This window comes from Arachis stenosperma, chromosome 3 (genome assembly GCF_014773155.1).
Source record: "Arachis stenosperma cultivar V10309 chromosome 3, arast.V10309.gnm1.PFL2, whole genome shotgun sequence".
Lineage (NCBI taxonomy): Eukaryota > Viridiplantae > Streptophyta > Magnoliopsida > Fabales > Fabaceae > Arachis > Arachis stenosperma.
The window spans coordinates 28,957,969-28,969,326 of NC_080379.1; the positions used below are offsets into that span (position 1 = coordinate 28,957,969).

An 11,358-nucleotide genomic window follows, 5' to 3' on the forward strand; every position below is an offset into this window, starting at 1 on the left:
TAGAAATACTTATGTAAATCATTGGTGAGAATTTCAGATAAGTGTATGGAGATGCTTTGTCCCTGTTGGATCTCTGCTTTCCTACTGCCTTCCTTCAATCCTTCTTACTCCTTTCCATGGCAAGCTGTATGTAGGGCATCACCGTTGTCAATGGCTACATCCCATCCTCTCAGTGAAAATGGTCCAAATGCTCTGTCACAGCACGGCTAATCATCTGTCGGTTCTCGATCATGTCGGAATAGAATCCATTGATTCTTTTGCGTTTGTCATCACGCCCAACAATCGCGAGTTTGAAGCTCGTCACAGTCATTCAATCCCTGAATCCTACTCGGAATACCACAGACAAGGTTTATACTTTCCGGATTCTCATGAATGCCGCCATCAATTCTAGCTTATACCACGAAGATTCTGATTAAGGAATCTAAGAGATATGCGTTCGGTCTAAGGTAGAACGGAAGTGGTTGTCAGTCATGCGTTCATAGGTGAGAATGATGATGAGTGTCACGGATCATCACATTCGTCATGGTGAAGTACAACGAATATCTTAGAACAGGAATAAACTGAATTGAATAGAAAATAGTAGTAATTGTATTGAAACTCGAGGTACAGCAGAGCTCCACACCCTTAATCTATGGTGTGTAGAAACTCCACCGTTGAAAATACATAAGTGATGGTCCAGGCATGGCCGAATGCCAGCCCCCAAAATATGATATGAAATTCGAGATTAGGGAAAAGGACCCCTTGTACAATAGTAAAAAGTTCTATTTATACTAAACTAGCTACTAGGGTTTACAGAAATAAGTCTAAGTGCAGAAATCCACTTCCAGGGTCCACTTACGTGTGTGATGGGCTGAGCTTGAGTTTTACACGTGCAGAGGCTTCTCTTGGAGTTGAACGCCATGTTGTAACGTGTTTTTGGCGTTCAACTCTGGTTCGTGACGTGTTTCTGGCGTTTGACTCCAGAATGCAGCATGGAACTGGCGTTGAGTGCCAGTTTGCGTCATCTAATCTCGAAAACAATATGAACTATTATATATTGCTGGAAAGCTCTGGATGTCTACTTTCCAACGCCGTTAAGAGAGCGCCATTTGGAGTTCTGTAGCTCCAAAAAATTTATTTCGAGTGCAGGGAGGTCAGAATCCAACAACATCAGCAGTCCTTTGTCACCCTTTTATCAAAGTTTTCTCAGGTCCCTCAATTCCAGCCAGAAAATACCTGAAATCACAGAAAAACACACAAACTCATAGTAAAGTCCAGAAATGTGAATTTAGCATAAAAACTAATGAAAACGTCCCTAAAAGTAGCTAGATCCTACTAAAAACTACCTAAAAAATGCCAAAAAGCGTATAAATTATCCGCTCATCATTTTCCAATCTGTACTGTGTGCTTCGCTTCCTAAACTATCGAAAGAAAAATTTGAACATTGAGAAAAAGCTGGCCCTTCTCGAAGACCTGAGGCAATCCATTGAGGCCCGCATTCAGGGGATAGGTCTCGGCTTTGTTGACAGAGAGTTGGGTAGGGTGAACACCTCTTGGGTCAAGAAATTTTACTGTAATTTCTTCCGAGGGATCCTTGAGTTGATTTACTTGCAAGGTGGTCAGATATTGGTTACAGAGGCTACTATTGAGGATGCCCTCCATTGTCTAACTCGGACCGGTGACACATGTGCCTATCAGCAAGCGGAGATAGCAATAAACTGTATGACCTTTGACTATGACGCTCTGAGATGTGTTATTGCCACCCCTGAGGCCCCTTGGGTGATGGATGCTGAGAACAAGAGACCCAAGGGGATGCTGTTTGCTCACTTATCCAGAGAGGTTTGGACCTGGTAGCAGATCTTTGCCTCCTATGCCATGCCCACCACATATTTTTCTGAGATTCCGAAGGACATGCTTGTTCTGATCATATGTGTTATGGAAGGGAAGGAGGTTTACTTCCCCCGATTGATCAGGAGGTACATGTGGCGTGCACATATCCGTGGCCTACTCCCCTTTCCCACTTTGGTTACTAGGATGGCTGAGCTAGCCGGTGTCCCATGGAGGGACGATGACGTGACACCACCACCCCCAGGCGACGACGACAAAGAGGATGTTATTCCGTGGGGTACGTGGGTGCACGAGAAGCCCCATCCCGACATGCTTCTAGAGCCCGCGCTAGAGCATTACCAGCAGCAGGTCCTTCTTCTTCCTCCGCAGCAGCAGGACCCTCCGCACCAGCAGCACCACCACCACCACATGTACCCCAGCCGATATATCTCATGGTGCAACGTCTCTTCCGCTATATGGAGCGGAGTGAGCGCCACATCATGCGACGCCTTGACAGGATCGATCAGATGTTTGTCGCATTGGGCGTTGAGTTGCCCCCTCTCCCCGACTCTTCCACTTCTGAGGAGGAGCAGCACGAGGAGGGGCCAGCTCAGCCAGAGGCACCTCCAGAGACACAGGCCCTCCCAGAGGCTCAGCAGTCCCCTGAGAAGCCACAGCTTCAGCCCCAGCAGTCAAATGCGACCGTTGATCCCCATCCTGAGCCCGAGCAGTAGCATCGAGGACGATACTTCATTTTAAGTGTGGGGAGGTCACCGTCACCGTCGTCGCCGTCGGTGGATAGCTCTTTTGTGGTGAACATTTTTCTTTTCTTTTCAGACATTTATTTTTTATTCTACCTTATTTTACACTTTTTGGGTTATTATATATAGCAGTACTGCGGATACTTCTGTTCAGCTTGTTGGATTTGCACTTTTGCTTTATATAGCTAGTTTTAGCTTTTAGTTGTGATATGGAAAAATGTGGATTATTGAGTTTAGTTTACCCTTTTGCATATGAAGTTTGTGTTGATTGAAAAAGGGGATAAACTAAATAATTTTTAGAATTTCTCAATCACAACATTGCATTTAGAATAAGCTTAGTCGAACAATAAGATTTTTCAAGGAATTTATCAACAGGGCATCACCCCAATTGATTGGAAACTTTTGATGAACTTGCTTGAATTGTTTATTTCGTGAAGCATGTTTTGAGCTAAGAACACACAACCTGTGAGATTTTGAGCTTAATTATATGGTTACATTATTTAACCATGATTTTTCTTCCTGTGTGTTTTCTTCTCTATGATTATAATCTCTGCTTTGCTTCATTCTATATGTCCATTGTTTAGTGTATATTCATGCATACATATGATTGAGGCCATCATTTGTTATTAGCTCACTTATCCCAAATAGCCTACCCTTTTATTTACCCTTGTTTGCCACTTTGAGCCTTTTTAACCCCCCAATTATTCTTTATGTTACCACATCACCAGCCTTAAGCGGAAAAATAAGTAATTACCCCAATTGGATCTTTAGCTAGCTTAAGATAAAGATTGTGTGTCAATTAAGTGTGGAGAAATATGGGAACCTTAGTTAATGAGAGTATGTATTGTTTATATTGAAATTTTGGGTGCTACTCATGTAAAATTATGAATATCATGTGCATTGGTTTACTATGCTTTCAAAAAAAATTAATTAATTAAAATTTTTCGATATAGGGGAATAAAATCACCCCAAATATTATCCCCTTTAGAAAGATCAATGCATATGAAAAGAACTAAAGGAACATTTAAATACATGAGTGTGTGAAAAATGCAAAAGTGAGATTATAGGTGGCTGGGTATGAATTTAGAATTGTCTAGAGTCTGTGTGTGTGTTAGGTGAGAACTTAGGTTAGTCAAAGGTTGCCATACATATATCCGCACCCTTACCTTAGCCCTATTACAATATTGAAAAGACCTCATGATGTTTGCATTTGTACACTGGCTATTTGTTGATTGGTTGGATGAAGAGCAAAGTTTTAGAAAGTATGACTAGAGAAGACTAGAGTGAATCAACCCCTAAACACTTGAGTAACTAGAGCGGATACACATCCGGTGAGGGTTCGATTGCCCAATCACATGCATTCACCATTATCTTCTATGTTCCTTCAAGTTTGTAAATCCTTATGATAGTTCAATACAATTGTGGGTTGGATTTACTTCTTATTGCTTCAGCCCTCATGCTTACATATGTTCTCTTAAAAGGTTAATTTGTTTTGGCTAAAGCATTTACATTCATAATAAGTAGTTGCATTTAGATAGCTTGCATATAGTTTAGTTGCATTAAATAAAAGTCATACCCCTTGTTTCCTCCTTTGTTTAGCATGAGGACATACTAAGGTTTAAGTGTGGAAAGGTTGATAAACCCTATTTGTAGGGCTTATCTTGTGTTGAATCTAGAGCATTTTATCAACCTTTTCTCACATTTACTCAATGAAATAACATAGTTTTGTGATTGTCTTCTAATTTGTGCTTAAGTGTGAAAACATGCTTTTAGACTCTTAAATTGATAGTTTTAATCTCCCTTTGATTCCACTAGATGCCTTGATATATTTTGTTAGTGATTCAGATTGAAAAGGGCTAGGAATGGACCAAAGGTGTGAAGAGAAAGCATACAAAGTGGAGAAATCATGAAAAGCCAAGGAATTGGGACACACCTATGGACGCGCGCGTGCACAGTACGCGTGCGCGCGGATCGTGCACTACTCCAGGGACGCGTTGATGATTGGATTTTTGACGGTTTAGAATTCACAAATGAATTCTCATTGCAAGTATAGTTTCTAAACCAAGCAATAATCCTTTCATACAAAAGATTGTTTGTCACAAGTAACAAACCCCTAAATTTATAAACCGAAGTATTGAACCTCGGGTTGTTCTCCCTAGGAATTGTAATGAAGTGTTTTGTTATTGGTTGTGAGTTATTTTTGGGGTTTTGATAAGAAGCATGAAAGATAAATGGCAAGAAAGTAAACTAAGGCCTAAAAAGGTCTTGGCAAGGGTTGGTGGTCAAGGATCTCTATCCTAATCACTAACCATAATATGAGAATTGGCAAGGATTAATCTCATTAAATCATCCTCTAACTAGTAGTAAAGGAAAGTCAAATGAGCTATATCAATCCTAGTCCATAAGTCCTAACTCTCCACTAATTCAATTAGTGAGAATGGTGCACGAAATTGTGATCACTACAACTTCGCACAACTAACCAGCAAGTGCACTGGGTCGTCCAAGTAATACCTTACGCGAGTAAGGGTCGATCCCACGGAGATTGTTGGTATGAAGCAAGCTATGGTCACCTTGTAAATCTCAGTCAGGCAGACTCAAATGGGTATAGTGATAAACGAATAAAGCATAAAGATAAAGATAGAGATACTTATGTATATCATTGGTGAGAGCTTCAGATAAGCGAATGAAGATGCCTTCCCTTCCGTCTCTCTGCTTTCCTACTGTCTTCATCCAATCCTTCTTACTCCTTTCCATGGCAAGCTCATGTAGGGTTTCACCGTTGTCAGTGGCTACCTCCCATCCTCTCAGTGAAAATATGTCCCGATGCTCTGTCACAGCATGGCTAATCATCTGTCGGTTCTCGGTCAGGCCGGAATAAAATCCATCGATTCTTTTGCGTCTGTCACTAACGCCCCGCCTGCTAGGAGTTTGAAGCACGTCACAGTCATTCAATCATTGAATCCTACTCAGAATACCACAGACAAGGTTTAGACCTTCCGGATTCTCTTGAATGCCGCCATCAGTTCTTGCCTATACCACGAAGATTCCGGTTAAAGAATCCAAGAGATATTCACTAGAGCCTTGGTTGCTTGTAGAACAAAAGTGGTTGTCAGTCACCTTGTTCATAGGTGAGAATGATGATGAGTGTCACGGATCATCACATTCATCAAGTTGAAGAACAAGTGATATCTTGGACAAAGAACAAGCGGAATTGAATAGAAGAACAATAGTAATTGCATTAATACTCGAGGTACAGCAGAGCTCCACACCTTAATCTATGGTGTGTAGAAACTCCACCGTTGAAAATACATAAGAACAAGGTCTAGGCATGGCCGTGAGGCCAGCCTCCCAATGATCTAAGAACTAGATGTCCAAAGATGATCAAAGGATCTAAAAATAATCCAAAGATGAAAAATACAATAGTAAAAGGTCCTACTTATAGGAAACTAGTAGCCTAGGGTGTACAGAGATGAGTAAATGACATAAAAATCCACTTCCGGGCCCACTTGGTGTGTGCTTGGGCTGAGCAATGAAGCATTTTCGTGTAGAGACTCTTCTTGGAGTTAAACGCCAGCTTTTATGCCAGTTTGGGCGTTTAACTCCCATTTAGGTGCCAGTTCCGGCGTTTAACGCTGGAATTCCTGAGGGTGACTTTGAACGCCGGTTTGGGCCATCAAATCTTGGGCAAAGTATGGACTATCATATATTGCTGGAAAGCCCAGGATGTCTACTTTCCAACGCCGTTGAGAGCGCGCCAATTGGGCTTCTGTAGCTCCAGAAAATCCACTTCGAGTGCAGGGAGGTCAGAATCCAACAGCATCTGCAGTCCTTTTGAGTCTCTGGATCAGATTTTTGCTCAGATCCCTCAATTTCAGCCAGAAAATACCTGAAATCACAGAAAAACACACAAACTCATAGTAAAGTCCAGAAAAGTGAATTTTAACTAAAAACTAATAAAAATATACTAAGAACTCAACTAAAACTACTAAAAACATACTAAAAACAATGCCAAAAAGCGTACAAATTATCCGCTCATCACAACACCAAACTTAAATTGTTGCTTGTCCCCAAGCAACTGAAAATCAAATAAGATAAAAAGAAGAGAATATACTATAGACTCCAAATTATCAATGAAACTTAGCTCCAAATTAGATGAGCGGGACTAGTAGCTTTTTGCCTCCGAATAGTTTTGGCATCTCACTTTATCCTTTGAAATTCAGAATGATTGGCTTCTTTAGGAACTCAGAATCCAGATAGTGTTATTGATTCTCCTAGTTAAGTATGATGATTCTTGAACACAGCTACTTTATGAGTCTTGGCCGTGGCCCAAAGCACTCTGTCTTCCAGTATTACCACCGGATACATACATGCCACAGACACATAATTGGGTGAACCTTTTCAGATTGTGACTCAGCTTTGCTAGAGTCCCCAATTAGAGGTGTCCAGGGTTCTTAAGCACACTCTTTTTGCCTTGGATCACAACTTCATTTCTTTCTTTTTTTCTTTCTTTTTCTCTTTCTCTTTTTTTTCGTTTTTCTCTTTCTTCTCTTTTTTTTTTCAATTTTTTGTATTCACTGCTTTTTCTTGCTTCAAGAATCATTTTTATGATTTTTCAGATCCTCAGTAACATGTCTCCTTTTTCATCATTCTTTCAAGAGCCAACAATTTTAACATTCATGAACAACAAATTCAAAAGACATATGCACTGTTCAAGCATACATTCAGAAAACAAAAAGTATTGTCACCACATCAAACTAATTAAGCTAGTTTTAAAGATGAATTCGAAATCCTGTACTTCTTGTTCTTTTGTAATAAAAACAGTTTTCATTTAAGAGAGGTGATGGATTTCATAGGACATTCATAACTTCAAGGCATAGACACTAAGACACTAATGATCATAAGACACAAACATGGATAAACATAAAGCATAATTTCGAAAAACAGAGAAATAAAGAACAAGGAGATTAAAGAACGGGTCCACCTCAGTGATGGCGGCTTGTTCTTCCTCTTGAAGGTTTTATGGAGTGCTTGATCTCCTCAATGTCTCTTCCTTGTCTTTGTTGCTCCTCTCTTAGTTATCCCATGTTGGAACTCAATTCTCCTAGGGAGGTGTTAATTTGCTCCCAATAGTCTAGTGGAGGAAAGTGCATCCCTTGAGGCATCTCAGGGATCTCATGATGAGAGGGGTCTCTTGTTTGCCCTATCTTTTTCTTAGTGATGGGCTTGAGGTCATGCCTTCTCAGTTGAATCGGCTTTGGATGCCATAAATGGTTATGGAAAAACAAAAAGCAATGCTTTTACCACACCAAACTTAAAAGGTTTGCTTGTCCTCGAGCAAAAGAAGAAAGAAGAGAGTAGAAGAAGAAGAAATGAGGAGGAAGGAAGTGGCTTTGTGTTCGGCCAAAGAGAGGGGGAGAAGTGGTGTTTAGGTTGTGTGAAGATGGAGGGGTGAAGAAAGGTTTATGTAGGGGTGTTGAGGTGATTGGTGAATGGGTGAAGAAGAGAGAGAGAATGGTGGGGTTGGTGGGGATCCTGTGGGGTCCACAGATCCTGAGGTGTCAAGGAAAAGTCATCCCTGCACCAAGTTGCAAGAAAATTCGCGTTTTGTGCCAATTCTAGCGTTAAACGCCAGGCTGGTGCCCATTTCTGGCGTTTAACGCCAGGTTCTTGCCCTTTCCTGGCGTTTAACGCCAGTCTGGTGCCCCTTTCTGGCGTTAAACGCCCAGAATGGTGCCAGACTGGGCGTTAAACGCCCAACTGCTACCCTCACTGGCGTTTAAACGCCAGTGAGTTCTTCCTCCAGGGTGTGCTGTTTTTCTTCCTGTTTTTCATTCTGTTTTTGCTTTTTCAATTGATTTTGTGACTTCTCATGATCATCAACCTACAAAATAAAATAAAATAGCAAAGGAAAATATATAAAATATAACATTGGGTTGCCTCCCAACAAGCGCTTCTTTAATGTCAGTAGCTTGACAGAGGGCTCTCATGGAGCCTCACAGATACTCAGAGCAATGTTGGAACCTCCCAACACCAAACTTAGAGTTTGAATGTGGGGGTTCAACACCAAACTTAGAGTTTGGTTGTGGCCTCCCAACACCAAACTTAGAGTTTGACTGTGGGGGCTCTGTTTGACTCTGAATTGAGAGAAGCTCTTCATGCTTCTTCTCCATGGTGACAGAGGGATATCCTTGAGCCTTAAACACAAGGGATTCTTCATTCACTTGAATGATCAGTTTACCTCCATCAACATCAATCACAGCCTTTGCTGTGGCTAGGAAGGGTCTGCCAAGGATGATGTTTTCATCCATGCACTTCCCAGTCTCTAGGACTATGAAATCAGTAGGGATGTAATGGTCTTCAATCTTAACCAAAACATTCTCTACAAGTCCATAAGCTTGTTTTCTTGAATTGTCTGCCATCTCTAGTGAGATTCTTGCAGCTTGTACCTCAAAGATCCCTAGCTTCTCCATTACAGAGAGAGGCATGAGGTTTACACTTGACCCTAAGTCACACAGGGCCTTCTTGAAGGTCATGGTGCCTATGGTACAAGGTATGGAAAACTTTCCAGGATCTTGTCTCTTTTGAGGCAATTTCTGCCTAGACAAGTCATCCAGTTCTTTGGTGAGCAAGGGAGGTTCATTCTCCCAAGTCTCATTTCCAAATAACTTGTCATTTAGCTTCATGATTGCTCCAAGGTATTTAGCAACTTGCTCTTCAGTGACATACTCATCCTCTTTAGAGGAAGAATACTCATTAGAGCTCATGAAAGGCAGAAGTAAGTCCAATGGAATCTCTATGGTCTCATTTTGAGCCTCAGATTCCCATAGTTCCTCATTGGGGAACGCATTGGAGGTCAGTGCACGCCCATTGAGGTCTTCCTCAGTGGCGTTCACTTCCTCTTCTTCCTCTCCAAATTCGGCCATGTTGATGACCTTGCACTCTCCTTTTGGATTTTCTTCTGTATTGCTTGGAAGAGTACTTGGAGGGAGTTCAGTAACTTTCTTGCTCAGCTGTCCCACTTGTGCTTCCAAATTCCTAATGGAAGACCTTGTTTCAGTCATGAAACTTTGAGTGGTTTTGATCAGATCAGAGACCATGGTTGCTAAGTCAGAGGGGTTCTGCTTAGAATTCTCTGTCTGTTGCTGAGAAGATGATGAAAAAGGTTTGCTATTGCTAAACCTGTTTCTTCCACCATTGTTGTTGTTGAAACCTTGTTGAGGTCTCTCTTGATTCTTCCATGAGAAATTTGGGTGATTTCTCCATGAAGAATTGTAGGTGTTTCCATAGGGTTCTCCTAGGTAATTCACCTCTTTCATTGAAGGGTTCTCAGGATCATAAGCTTCTTCCTCAGATGAAGCATCCTTAGTACTGCCAGGTGCATTTTGCATTCCAGACAGACTTTGAGAAATCAAATTGACTTGTTGAGTAAATATCTTATTCTGAGCCAGTATGGCATTTAGAGTATCAATCTCAAGAACTTCTTTCTTCTGACTTGTCCCATTGTTCACAGGATTCCTTTCAGAAGTGTACATGAATTGGTTATTTGCAACCATTTCAATGAGCTCTTGAGCCTCTGTAGGCGTCTTCTTCAGATGAAGAGATCCTCCAGCAGAGCTATCCAAAGATATCTTGGATAGTTCAGAGAGACCATCATAGAAAATACCTATGATGCTCCATTCAGAAAGCATGTCTGAGGGACATTTTCTGATTAATTGTTTGTATCTTTCCCAAGCTTCATAGAGGAATTCACCATCCTTCTGTCTGAAGGTTTGGACTTCCACTCTAAGCTTACTCAATTTTTGAGGTGGAAAGAACTTTGCCAAAAAGGCATTGACTAGCTTTTCCCAAGAGTCCAGGCTTTCTTTAGGTTGAGAGTCCAACCATATTCTAGCTCTGTCTCTTACAGCAAAAGGGAATAGCATCAGTCTGTAGACCTCAGGGTCAACCCCATTAGTCTTGACTGTGTCACAGATTTGCAAGAACTCAGCTAAAAACTGATGAGGATCTTCCAATGGAAGTCCATGGAACTTGCAATTCTGTTGCATTAGAGAAACTAATTGAGGCTTAAGCTCAAAGTTGTTTGCTCCAATGACAGGGATAGAGATGCTTCTCCCATAGAAGTCGGGAGTAGGTGCAGTAAAGTCACCCAGCACCTTCCTTGCATTGTTGGCATTGTTGTTGTTTTCGGCTGCCATGGGTTCTTCTTCTTTGAAGAAGTCGGTCAGGTCCTCAACAGAGAGTTGTGCCTTAGCTTCTCTTTAGCTTTCGCTTCAAGGTCCTTTCAGGTTCAGGGTCAGCTTCAACAAGAATGCCTTTTGTCTTTGTTCCTGCTCATATGAAGGAGAAGAGAACAAGAAAATATGGAATCCTCTATGTCACAGTATAGAGATTCCTTGAGGTGTCAGAGAAAAAGAAAAATGGAAGACAGAGGTAGAAAATTTGAACTTATCAAAGAAGATGGAGTTCGAATTTTGCATTAAGGGATAGTGTTAGTCCAAAAATAGAAGGATGTGAGAAGAAGGGAAGTAATTTTCGAAAATTAAATAAAAGATTTTGAAAACATTTTGAAAAACACTTAATTGATTTTCGAAAATAAAAGTGGGAAAGAAATCAAGTGATTTTTGAAAAAGATTTTGAAATTAGAAATCAAAAAGATTTGATTGAAAACTATTTTGAAAAAGATTGTGATTAAAAAGATGTGATTGAGAAGATATGATTTGAAAACAATTTTAAAAGGATATGATTTGAAAACAATTTTAAAAATATTTGATTTTAAAAATTAATGACTTGC

The 11,358-nt window shown here is 40.8% G+C and overlaps 1 non-coding gene across 1 annotated transcript; it reads left to right on the forward strand.

Moving 5' to 3' along the window:
• Positions 1 to 10,249: 10,249 nt before the first annotated feature.
• Positions 10,250 to 10,357, forward strand: LOC130972775 (small nucleolar RNA R71). The gene has a single exon (XR_009083938.1). It is a non-coding gene; the product is annotated as a small nucleolar RNA R71 (small nucleolar RNA).
• The last annotated feature ends 1,001 nt before the right edge of the window (positions 10,358 to 11,358 follow it).